Source organism: Cajanus cajan, chromosome 9, assembly GCF_000230855.2.
Source record: "Cajanus cajan strain Asha chromosome 9, NIPB_CcT2T_4, whole genome shotgun sequence".
Lineage (NCBI taxonomy): Eukaryota > Viridiplantae > Streptophyta > Magnoliopsida > Fabales > Fabaceae > Cajanus > Cajanus cajan.
The window spans coordinates 7,214,629-7,227,333 of record NC_138525.1 but is presented as its reverse complement, the minus strand read 5'-3'; positions in this window follow the sequence as shown (position 1 = coordinate 7,227,333).

Here is a 12,705-nt window from a genome sequence, read left to right as displayed (position 1 = left end):
GGGGCGTTGGTCACACCGAACGGCATCACAACATATTCATAGTGACCATACCTAGTCCTGAAAGCAGTCTTCGGTATGTCACCCTCCTTCACCCTAATCTGGTGATATCCTGACCTCAAGTCAATCTTAGAAAACACCGTCGCGCCCCTCAATTGATCCATTAAGTCATCTATCCGGGGAAGTGGATATTTGTTCTTAATGGTCAATTTGTTCAGCTGCCTGAAATCAACACACAGTCGACTACCCCCATCCTTCTTCTTTACCAACAACACAGGAGCACCCCACGGCGAAACACTCGGTCGCACCAACTGCTTTTCCAATAAGTCCTCCAACTGATCTTTCAGCTCAGCCAGCTCAGCAGGAGCCATCCTATAGGGAGCTACTGACACTGGTCCCGCACTTGGAACCAGGTCAATGCTGAACTCCATCTCCCTAACAGGAGGCAACCCAGGCACCTCGTCAGGGAACACCTCGGCATACTCCTTCACCACATCGATACCAGCTAAGATCCTCTCGGTCTCCACACTCGTGGTAGCAAGCAGAAGACAGCACTCTGCCCTATCCCTCAGCAAGGACTCAGCTTGAACAGCTGAGATCAACAGCTCATCCTCCTCTTGAGGGAAGATTAACCGCCTATTGGCACAGTCTATAAGGATGCGATTGGCAGACAACCAATCCATCCCTAAGATTATGTCAATATCCACCAAAGGTAAACAAATCAAGTTCACCTTGTACTTCTTCTCATCCACCACAACTGGACAACCCACGCACAATTCAGAAGCAATCACAGAAGTAGAAGCGGGTGTCGACACAAGTAGTCTCAACCCCAACTCACACACAGGCACACCCAACAAAGCAGCACATGCATATGATATAAATGAATGCGTAGCACCAGAGTCAAATAGAATCATCACATCCTTACCAGCGGCCTTGCCCTTCCCCTTCACAAGATCAGAAGAAGTCGAAGCCTCAGCACCCGTCAAAGCAAATACCCTACCAGCAGTAGTAGGTCTGTCACCCCTCTGTGTATCAGCTCTCTGTGCACCACTCCTCTGAGTATCAGCCCTCTGTACATTACTCCTCTGAGTGCTCCTCTCTGGTCTATCCCCCGTAGGACAATTTGCCGATTCGTGGCCCATCTGATGACATCTGAAGCAACGGTTCTCCGTGTGCAGACAGTCCCTGATAAAGTGGGGCCCAGCACACCTGAAACATCTCAGAGTGGCACCTCCACTCTGTCTATCTCCACTAGCAGCACTGAAAGATTGCCTATAAACAGAACCCCCTCGCTGTGGTTGGGGCCTGTCATATGGTTTCCTCTGACTCTCACCTTTCTTGGACCCATATGGTCCCCCAATAGTCCTTACAGTACGGTTGCCACCTTCCAACTGCTCAACCACCTTCGCCTTCTCCACTAAGGCTGGGAACTCCGTGATGGCCATAGGCACCACCATCCTCTTCAGCTCATATCTCAATCCATCTGCAAATTTCCTGCATTTCCAAGCCTCAGGCATAACCTGCGAATAAAAACGGGCCAGGTGCTCGAATTTTATCGCATACTCAGAAACTGTCATCCCACCCTGATGCAGTCGCATAAATTCAACCTCCTTGGCGTGCCTTACACTGTCAGGAAAGTATTTCTCCATGAACACTGTCCTGAAACACTCCCAGTCAACGGTAACTCCTCTAGCAACAAGCATCTGATAGGTGCCTCTCCACCAATGCTCAGCCTCTCCCACAAGCATGTACACAGCATATGCTAACCTCCTCTCTGGAGGACATCCCAGTACGGTAAAGATCTTCTCTAATTCACGGATCCAGCGGTCAGCTACCTCTGAATCCCCATCTCCAGTAAACTGCGGAGGGTTACACTTTCGGAACTCAGCAAGATCCCGGCTCTCCTGTGACCCTGCAGGTCTTGCTGCACTAACTGCAGCTCTCTCAACCTCCATCCTAGCAAAATAGGTATTTTGTTGTTGCATAGCCATGGCCAACATCTCGAGGGCACGGGCTATCTGCTCATTTGTCCTAGTCATCTTCTACAAAGATAACAACTTCTTTAGTAAACAGTAACTAAGCCACACAAAATCAATAGCACAACAAATCACCACAACAATTTCAGCACAGCAGACATCACAGCAAAACAACACAGCACAGAGCTAACACAGCAAAAAGCCTAAAGGAACTACCCCCAAAGAGTGTCCACTAGACTCTAACTGCTCTGATACCATTAAGTGTAATGACCCGGCTGGTCACTACACACGGTATAGCACACTAAAACACCAGACAGATAGAACAAGTATATAAATATAGGATCTAGAATATATAAATATACAAGATTCCAGTCTGACTAGAGTTAAAGTGTACCAAGGAAAATTACAACCAAATGCTACTATCCCAAGTAGCTACAAGCAAAATATCCACACAAGCAAATTAGCTCCAAAGTCCGCCGGAGACTCATCCCAAGACGCCCACCTATTTCTGCTCTGCTCCCATACATAGTATGATCATCGCAGTTCCAACCACATGGAAAACATGCAAGGGTAAGCTAGTATTCTTTAAAAATCAAAACATACTAGTAAAGGATTAGCAATGTAAATAAATTCATCGTTATAATTATCAACACATCTGCACAGCTTATATTGCTCAACAACATCAGCACCGTAATGCGGTTATATCAACACTGCTTAGCGGCAACAACAACACCACTCTAGTGGCTATAACAACACCGACTTAGCGGCAACAACAACACCACTCTAGTGGCTATAACAACACCGACTTAGCGGCAACAACAGCACCACTCTAGTGGCTATAACAACACCGACTTAGCGGCAACAACAGCACCATAATAGTGGCTAACAGCACCGACATAGCGGCTATAACAGCAGCAACAACACCACCTCAAGTGGGTATAATCAGCATACAGCTCAGCATTATATAGTACAATACTGTTAAAAATCAACATATAATTCAGCTCGACTCAACAACAAAATTTGACACAGTTCAAAAATATTCATTTATTATTAATCATCAAACAATTAATAATTTCAAAAACTAACTTCCCTTACATGGATAATCCTGAACCGAAATTTGAGCAGAACCTCCTCCTCTTTCTCCTCTTTTCTTTATTCTGACAGAACCACCTCTACCGGATTCCTCTTCCTCTTTCTCTAAGGATTTTCTCTTCCCAAGGTATGAATTTTCGTAACTCCCCAAGCCCCTATTTATAGCAAATTCTGGCTCCTCTACCCGGTACGGCCGTTCCAAAAAGCGGAACGCCCGTTCTGGGCTCGAAAAAGATACGCAAATTTTTGAACTGGAACGGCCCGTTCCAAATACGGAACGGCCCGTTCCCAATTTCCAGCAGAACGGCCCGTACTCCTTTTGAAACGGTCTGTTCTCCCTTTAGAACGGCCCGTTTCACAATCAGAACGGCCCGTTCTCCTTGTCGGAACGGCCGTTCTGAGCCCGTTCTCACTCAAGATTTTTAGTTAAATTTTAAAGCTTGGAACGGCCCGTTTTGCTTTTGGAACGGCCCGTTCCAAGTTACCAAAACACCCTTCAAACTTTTTGAAAATTGCGAAAATGCCATCAATAATTACAATAATACCCCTATACCTTTATAAAATTCACGAAAATGTCATTTTAATAATAAATAATAATAATAAAAAAATAAGGTATTACACATACTATTAGTTATTTTCCCCAAAAAATAGTACTTATTAATATACATTTTATTCTTTTATTTTGTATCTAATTAAAATTAATAATATTTATTAGAAAGTAATATTGTATCCTTTGTTTACGTCCAAAACCTATTTCTCACACTATCTTAAAAAAAAATATTATTATCCATATAAATAATTTTACTCCTCAAACTTCATTTAAAAATTTGTCGCAAATTCAATTATAAATTTATAACTAGACAAAGAAAATTTATTCGTATTTTATTTTCTATTTTTTGTCGCATTTTCTTTTCCTGTTTACTTGTCTAGTCCCATCTTATGATAGAAAAAATAAATAAATAAATAACGAGGCGGCTGTTAAAAGTTTTTGTCGTCTACGTGGAATTAATGCCACAACGTTAGTACGTACTTTCAGCTTTTGATTTTAGTAAGCAAAATGTTTCATCTTCCGAAACACATGAATCCAAAAATATTTGGACCATTTAATATTTGAGAAATTCTATAGTACCTATCATATTTGAGAAGGTATTGATACATTTTTATATTTTATATTTTTAGTAATTTATTTAAATAATATTTATGGTATTTTATTTTTTCAATTTTTAAATTATTTATTTATTTTATTTTTATTATATATTCTAATTTATTTGTAATAATATTATTATATATTTAAATAGTTTAATTTTAATAATTTTTTAAGTATATTTTTATCTTTTTACTTAAAATTTTTGAATTTTTAAATTTTAATTTTAGTAATTTTTTAAGTATATTTTTTGTTTTTTTGTCTTAAATTTTTAAATTTTTATATTATAATTTTAATAAATTTTATTTCTACTATTTATTAATTTTTTTTCTTTTTTTAATATTTTATAATATTATTAAAATCTTATAATAATTTTTATAATTTTATCTAACTTTTTATTTTATAAGTATAATTTGGATTATTTATTTTATAATTAAATTAAATTTTTTAAATTTTTTATGAATTTATACAGAAAAATATATTGAAACCCCTCAATTTTCGAGGTACGGTGGCAACTCCCTTAATATTATCGACTTTAAACGTTTCAGAGAATAATTCGTTACATACTATTGAGAGGCTGTAGCGTAGCTTTAGTAAAGTAAAGACATGTTTTGTGAGGTCTTCCCGGGTCAACTTGCATTGCATTCTTCTCTCATCATATGTGAGAAACAGAGAAAGACTTGTCAAAAAGACTATAAATATGGAACATGCATGAGACATCCATTATCAATTTATCAACAAACATTATCATGTCACTCCTTTATCTATTTTTTTTAATTGCTTTCACTTTTTTACTAACTTGAATTTATCTACTTTTTGATGCATATTCTTTTACACAATATTATTATTTATTGAGTTTAAAAGTCCAGCAGCCACGGTAAAAATAGTAAAATAGTTTCACTGCTTTTTTTACACCAAAATAATTTGGCATTGTTAAGCAAACACATTTTAATTAAATATCATTGTTAGTAGAATTAATTTATTCATTATAAAAGTTGTTTATATTTTATAAGTTTTGAATTATAATTGTTACAAGATTATCCATATTTTTAAAAATGTATTCATTATTTTAATTTTTAAACAATTTTATTAACTTACTAAAATAATATCTATTCACTATAGTAGTTTATTTATTATTTACAATTTGAAGAAAAAATTTATTAGCATATTAAAATAACATTTTTTACATTAATAAATTTTTTTATTTTATATTGCTAAATAATATTTAATTAATTTATTAAAGCAATATCATTTTTATTGTGTAGGAACTAGGAACATTGTAACTGTTTAAAATAATATTATTTTGACTGTATAAGTTTTATTTTCTTTGCTAGGGTTAGGTATGTAAAATGACGCACACGTTGCGTCAGACTGATTAGCAAAGATGATTACGTCAGAGTGTACATTATGAAATGAATTACAATTTACAAACGTTTAAATATTCGCGTTGATTATATTATATTGTAGTCAAATTGCTTTATTCAAGGTATATTTTTTTTCTCCAGCAATTAAAAATCTAACACACGTGTGTAAATTATATATATATATATAAATTTAAAAACCATATATATATATATATATATATATATATATATATATATATATATATATATATATATGGGAATGCTAATATACTCCCACCTATTTTTTAGTGGGAGAATGATAGCAACCTACACCAAAATTTTAGGAAAAATGACCACTCATTTCTTTTGATTTGGTTAATTTGTATAAAAGATATTATAATAATTTAATTTAATTTTAAATATAAATAAAATATTTTCTCTCTTATTATCTGTAAGTCATTTGTCTCTCCTATTAAATTCTCTCTTCAATTCATTTCTCTTTCTTATTAAATTTTTTCTCTTATTTATCTATCTCCTATTAAATTTCTTTTTTAACTCATTTATCTTTCATCTCCCATGATGTCTCCCACTCTCCCACCTCTCTCTCTCTCTGAACAAATAAAAACTAATTAATAGAAAAAATAAATGAATTGGAGAATGAAATTAATAAGAGAGATAAAATATTTTTTTTATTTAAAATTAAATTAAATTACTATAATATCCTTTATACGAATTAACCAAATCAAAATAAATGAGTGATTTTTTTGTCCTAAAATTTTGGTGTAAGTTGCTAACATACTTCCACTAAAAAATAGGTGGGAGTATATTAGCATTCCCCATATATATATATATATATATATATATATATATATATATATATAACTTTTACTAAGTGTTACACCGTTTAATAACTTTATATTAAATGTGAATTTTGAAAATCCAACCGTTAGATTGAAAGTTCATATCTCTTAGAGCATATATGTCAAATTTTGTTAAAATTGAACAACTTGAAGGTAATCAAAGTGTTCATATTTTAGTATATTTTGAAATGTATATATTAAGTCAATTTTGTTTTATGAGAATGAAGTATCAAATCATCTTAGATTAATATAAAATTTGATATATATATATATATATATATATATATATATATATATATATATATAGAGAGAGGAGGGTTCAAACGACACTGGTGTAACTTTTAATAAGTGTTACACCGCTCAATAACTTTATATTAAATGTGAATTTTGAAAATTCAACCGTTAGATTGAAAATTCATATCTCTTAGATCATATATGTCAAATTTTGTATTAATCTAAGATGATTTGATACTTCATTCTCATAAAACAAAATTGACGTAATATATACATTTCAAAATATACTAAAATATGGACACTTTGATTACCTTCAAGTTGTTGTTCAATTTTAACAAAATTTGACATATATGATCTAAGAGATATGAACTTTCAATCTTACGGTTGGATTTTCAAAATTCACATTTAATATAAAGTTATTGAACGGTGTAACACTTAGTTAAAGTTACACCGGTGTCGTTTGAACCCTCCTCATATATATATATATATATATATATATATATATGTATATATATATATATACATATATATTCGGAAGCTTTATATCAATGAAATAGAGCTTCTGAATTATTAACGACTCGTACGAATCTTTCCATGTTCGACATTATTTTAACAAAAAGTCTTTATTTTATCCATGCTTGGTGCCACATAATCCATACTTGACGTCGTCAAGATAGAAAGTCACTGATTTAATCATACTCGGAACCACTCAACTTATGTTCGACATTACCAGGTTAGAGAACTCTCAAGGTAATCACGTCCAACACCTCTCAACCCATGTTCGATGTGACCAAGTCAGAAAACTCTCCTCTAAATCACATATGGCACTACCTATCTTGTTGTCAACATCAATGAGGCAGAGACACTACAAGAAAATTCGGTATTTCAGACGGAAAAAATCCGTGGGAAATGCCCAAAATCCGTGGGTAATGAGGCATTTCCGACGGATTACCGACGGACACTAATCCGTCGGTAAATTGGTCGTCTGAAATTTTCCCACGGATTTTAATCCGTGGGTAACTTTCCCACGGATTTTCCCACGGATTTATCCGTGGGTAATTTCCCACGGATTTATCCGTGGGTAACTTTCCCACGGATTTTCCCACGGATTTATCCGTGGGTAATTTCCCACGGATAAATCCGTGGGAAATTACCCGAAAATTATAATTTTTTTTAATTTTAATAAATTTATTAATGTAACAACCCTCATATTTGGCCTCTCAAGGGTTCTATTTCACGATATTTCATTGTTTAGTGTGTTTTATCCTTACTTGTGCAATTTCTGGGAAACTTCCCAGAAGGTCACCCATCCCTGTACTACTCCAGGTCAAGCACGCTTAACTGTGAAGTTCTTATGAGTAAGCTACCGAAATGTATATGTATGTTATCAGTATAACTTGTACAAATTAATTCATTTAAGTCATTCTCAAATATACAATCTCATATTTGTACTATAATAATAATATATAATAATTTTATATTACAAATAATAATAATTAATAATAATAATATATTTAATTATTATTTATTTATATGTACTTACTTTTATAATTAACGTCTACTTATTTTTATTTAAAATTATAATTTAAATTATTTTATTTTATAATTTATAATGATAATATAATTTAAAAAATTATAAATATTTATTTAATACATACTTATAAATTAAATTTTAATATTTTAAATAAATTATTAATTAATTTAATATATTTATTTACCTTAAATCAAACATATAAAATTCAAAAAATGTATTTATCCTTGTTGTTTTTTTTTCTTCTAATTATTAACTATTAATAAAATACTAACTTAAAATCTTATCTAATTATATATAATATTCCCATATCAAATTTAAAATCAGATATTAGTTATACAAAAATATTAAGATCATATAGTAAAACCAGATATTAATTATACAAAAATATTAAGATCATATAGTAAATTTTCAATAAGATTTTAGTTAAATAATTTAAAATAATTAATGTTTCAATTATATTGTTAATTCACAAATAATTTATTCCAAAACTAATTAATTTTTTATATTAATTATTAGTAAAATTTAGTAACTTTTAATTTAACAATTAATTAGATCGATAAATTTCAACACACGCCATGAGTTACTGAGCGGAATAACTTTACCAAAGAGTTATTTTATAAGTTATCTTAAATCAAACATATAAAATTCAAAAAATGTATTTATCCTTGTTTTATTTTTTAATTATCAACTATTAATAAAATACTAACTTAAAATCTTATCTAATAATATCATAATATTTTCATATCAAATTTAAAACCAGTTCTTACATTTTCGAAAAATATAAATTTGTCTGAAATATTTCATCAATAATATAGCTTTTCCTACAAAAAATTTTCTCATCGAAAATATAAATTTTTCAACAGATTTAATTTTGTTTTATAAGAAATCATCTTTGATTAATATAAAATTTTGTATATATGATTTAAGAGTAAAATATTTTTAATTTAACAGTTGAATTTACAAAATTCACATTTAATATAAAGTTATACGTCATCTTGTAACTGATTTTGTCTAAAAAATAATAGATAATCATACCCTTAACTGATTTTTATTTTATATATTCTAATTTTATTTGTAATAATATGATTATATATTTAAATAATTTAATTTTAGTAATTTTTTAAGTATATTTTTGTCTTTTCACTTAAAATATTTGAATTTCCATATTTTAATTTGAATTATTTTTTAAGTATATTTTTGTCTTTTTGTCTTAAATTTTTGAATTTCTATATTGTAATTTAAATAATTTTTTATTTCTATTATTTATTAATTCTTTTCTTTTTTAATGTTTTATAACATTATTAAAATTTTATAATTTTAATCTCTCTAATTTTATCTTACTTTTTATTTTATAAATATAATTTAGATTATTCATTTTATAATTAAATTAATTTTTTTAAATTTTTTATGAGTTTACATTCTAAGAATGTATTGAAACTCCTCAATTTTGAATTTTAAAAAAAATTATTTTTCACAGAATTTCCCACGGATTTATCCGTGGGTAATTTCCCACGGACTAATCCGTGGGTAATTTCCCACGGACTTGTCCGTGGGTAATTTCCCACGGACTAATCCGTGGGTAATTTCCCACGGATTAGTCCATGGGTAATTTCCCACAGATTTTCCCACGGATTTGTCCGTGGGTAATTTCCCACGGATAAATCCGTGGGAAATTACCCACGGATTAGTCCGTGGGAAATTACCCACGGATAAATCCGTGGGAAATCCGTGGGAAATTCTGTGAAAAATTATTTTTTTTTAAATTCAAAATTTTATTAAATAATTATCCTATTTAAAGATATTAAATCAATCATAATTATGTAAATCAAAACAAATTCATTCATACAAAATAAAATATCATACATAACAAATAAAGTTTAGGAGTTCAAAATTAAAAATAACATATAGTACGATCAGTAGTAGAATTATAACATAATGTCTAATAATCAGAATATCTATATTGTTGCTATCTAATAATCAAATATTGAGGAATTTCAATACATTCTTAGAATGTAAACTCATAAAAAATTTAAAAAATTTAATTTAATTATAAAATGAATAATCCAAATTATATTTATAAAATAAAAAGTAAGATAAAATTAGAGAGATTAAAATTATAAAATTTTATTAATGTTATAAAATATTTAAAATGAAAAGAATTAATAAATAATAGAAATAAAAATTATTAAAATTAAAATATAGAAATTCAAAAATTTAAGACAAAAAGACAAAAATATACTTAAAAAATAATTCAAATTAAAATATAGAAATTCAAATATTTTAAGTGAAAGACAAAAATATACTTAAAAAATTATTAAAATTAAACTATTTAAATATATAATCATATTATTACAAATAAAATTAGACAAAATCAGTTACAAGATGACGTATATTACCCTTTATCTATTACTATAGATAATCAAACAACTATATATTTAACTATTTTTCTTCTATTCATTTTCTCTGTCTTTATCTCTACTTTCTATATATAGATTCATTGAAGTTTTAAATACTCATATTTATACTCATATTTATACTCGTTACTTTGTATTTTACTGATTTACTTAAATATAAAATTCAGAAATCAAATAAAATGTAAATTTAAGAAATTACTACAACTTAAAGAGATTTTTAAATCAATCAGTTATTAGGAACAAAAATAATTATTTAGTGTAATTATTTTAACTTTAATGTTTTAAGTTTTAAATAAAGAAGATTTAATCCAGAAAAAATTTCATTAACCCCTACTTGAAGTTTTTCTCAATAACGTCATACATATATCTCTTCTCAAATTTTTAAGTGAGTATTAATTTTCTTATTTATTTATTTAAGAGGCACATACAACTACTTATATAAGATAATACTGTTTATATACTATTAAGAGAAAATAATTTATTAATACAAATATCAATAATTAAATGAGATTTGATCTCTTATTTCATTATTTCAACTTTTTTGAAATTTATTTTAAATATCATGCACACTGTGATTTAAAAAAATATATTAAATTTAAGTAATAATTTTAAAAATGAATTGAAAAAAATCTTATTTTCTAAATTGAAGATCAATGAAAGTTTTCATCAAAATGACATAGTATTGGATGTAATTTAGAAATAAATGATAGATACATATATATGATTTGCAGAACATAATTTAACTTTTTCCCCCTTATTTAATTAATAACGTTATTTTCAAAGAGATGAGTGATTTTTAAAAATTAAAGAAAAGATGTGTGTTATTCTTAAATTTGAACATCATGTGTTGGTATTTTTCAAGATAAGTAACAAAAAACACATTTACGCTAATTAGTTTATAATTTATAATAACCTAAACATATAATTATATATAGGTAATATAAGTCATACCTCACACACTTTGATTTATATTTATCTTATTTATATTTTGAAAACACCCATATAATAATGAAAACATTATATAGTGCATTGTTGTGTGTATTGATGCGATTAGGATTGGTTGCATTTGAAAAATAATTGGCTTAAATTTTATTTAATAATTTTAGACGTGGGAAACTCCGTCAGAAATTTCAGATGGATTTTAATCCGTGGGAAATTTCGTCAAAAATTTTAGACGGATTTAAATCCGTGGGAAATTCTGTCGGAAATTTCAGACGGATATAAATCCGTGGGAAATTCCGTCGGAAATTTCCCACGGATTTAAATCCGTCGGAAATTCCGCCGGAAATTCCTTCATGTAAAAATCCGTGGGAAATTCCGTCGGAAATTTTCCACGGATCTAAATCCGTGGGAAATTTCCGACGGATTTTGGTCCGTGGGAAATAATCCGTGGGAAATTTGACTTTTTCTTGTAGTGAGAATTTTTGACTTGCATCACACCTAGCACCACAAAGTTGTGTTTGGTGCAATGACAATTTCTACACTTAACATAATCGCGATTTGGGTTCAATACATGCAAAACCCGTTCCAAACCAGCATGCAACACCCAATCTAACATATATACACCACAAGAAATCCAATTTCACATAGTTATGCAACATGCAACACAAGATAGTTCCAAATTCATCAATTCTTCTATAAATAGCTTAAAATAGCCAACCCACAATTTAAGGATTTATACTTCTCTTTTCAATCAACATAGCTACAAAAGGATCAAATTCATGCAACATTCAACATGTATAACACAATATTAATCAATATAAAAACTTCCCTTACCTTGAATCTCTCATAATCAATAAAAATGAAAAAGAATATGGTGAAGAATGAGGTCTTTTGAGCTTCGTTGTATGAAAACTACAACTCCAAATTCTCAACACTTTGAGCTTTGAATCTCTACACAGTCACTCAATCTATACTCAAGGGAATGATCTAATTATGCTCTATATATGAAATGAACAAAATGAAAGAAATATCTCCAACTCCAGAGCTCCTCTCCCTAACCTCTCTTTAAATTTCTTAAGAAAGTGAAGTCATGAAGTTCAGGTTTTTAAAATAAAAAAAAACATTATATATCTTCTATAAGTTTGGTCAATAATGACCTTAACTCAAAA